The 1160-nt window shown below is 58.0% G+C and overlaps 1 long non-coding RNA gene across 1 annotated transcript; it reads left to right on the top strand.

Moving 5' to 3' along the window:
• Positions 1-8: 8 nt before the first annotated feature.
• LOC116217722 lies at positions 9-1019 on the top strand. Its single transcript, XR_004162404.1, has 3 exons — positions 9-313; positions 406-513; positions 831-1019. It is a non-coding gene; the product is annotated as an uncharacterized LOC116217722 (long non-coding RNA).
• Positions 1020-1160: the final 141 nt, after the last annotated feature.

Below are 1160 nucleotides of genomic sequence, written 5' to 3'. Positions count from 1 at the left end.
CTGCACCCATGGGTGCACCCCAGTCCTATGGATGCCCCATCCCTGCTCACATGGGTGCCCACCCCCTCCCATATTCCCCCATCGCCACCCATTCCCGCCCCCTGGCCCCCACATTCCCCGACCTCAGGTCGCCTCCACCCACAGCTGCTCTCAACAAGCACCCAAGCGTCGAGCCCAGGGGCACCCATGGGTGCTGCCATCCTATAATAACCCACTTTTTCCCCCCCTCCGTAGGCCGAGAAGGAGCGCAAGTACCACATCTACCAGCTTTGCGCCTGTGCCCACCTCTCCCCCTTCCAAAGCCTGGCATTGGGTGAGCAGCACCCATGGGTGCCCCCCCCCAAGGGCGCCGCCATCTTGGATGGGGGCTTAGCCTTCAGCCTGTTGCTTCTTTTCTTTTTCTAGAAGGTTCTGAGGGTTTCTTTTACACCTCCCAAGGAGGGGAGGCCGCCATTGATGGGGTGGATGACGCCGAAGAGATGGAAAAGACCCAGAATGCCTTCAGCATCTTGGGTAAGGGGGGGGTTTTCCCTGCCAGGACCTGCTTGGAGGACTCACTTTTAGGGATGTCTACTTGTGGAGGTCCTCCACAACCATAGAGTTGCACGTCGTGTGGGGATAGAGTGGCCACTCTCCTCTTGGAGGACTCCATTTTGGGCTCCCTATCCCAGGAGGTCCTCCGGAACCATAGAGATGTGGCACACAAGGTGATAGAGTGGGCACAGGGGTTGCTTGGAGGACTCCATTTTGGACTCCCCATGCCTGGAAGTCCTCCACAACCATAGAGTTGCGCCCTATGGAGGTACAGAGAGGCCGCCATGTCCCCATAGGAGTTCCGGAAGCCCAGCAGGCCACCATCTTCCGCCTCCTGGCCGCCATCTTGCATCTGGGCAACGTGGAAGTGAGGGCCGAACGGGATGGTGACGCCAGCAGCATTTCGGTATGTCCTCTTCCTCTTCCCATCTCACTTCCGCTTCTCCTTTTGCTTTCACTTTCACTTCCCCTTCCCACTTCCCCTTCCATTCCACTTCCCCTTTCCCTTCCCCTTCCTCTTTCCCTTCCTCTTCTCTTCCTCTTCCCCTCTTCTTCCCCTTTTCTTCCTCTTCCCCTTTCACTTCTCCTTCCCTCCTCCCTTCCCTTCCCCTTTTCCTCTTCCCCTT

Source organism: Meleagris gallopavo, unplaced genomic scaffold (assembly GCF_000146605.3).
Source record: "Meleagris gallopavo isolate NT-WF06-2002-E0010 breed Aviagen turkey brand Nicholas breeding stock unplaced genomic scaffold, Turkey_5.1 ChrUn_random_7180001913694, whole genome shotgun sequence".
In the NCBI taxonomy this organism is placed as follows: Eukaryota; Metazoa; Chordata; class Aves; order Galliformes; family Phasianidae; genus Meleagris; species Meleagris gallopavo.
Note: the sequence above shows the minus strand (reverse complement) of the source record. Positions and strands in the feature narration are given on the sequence as shown.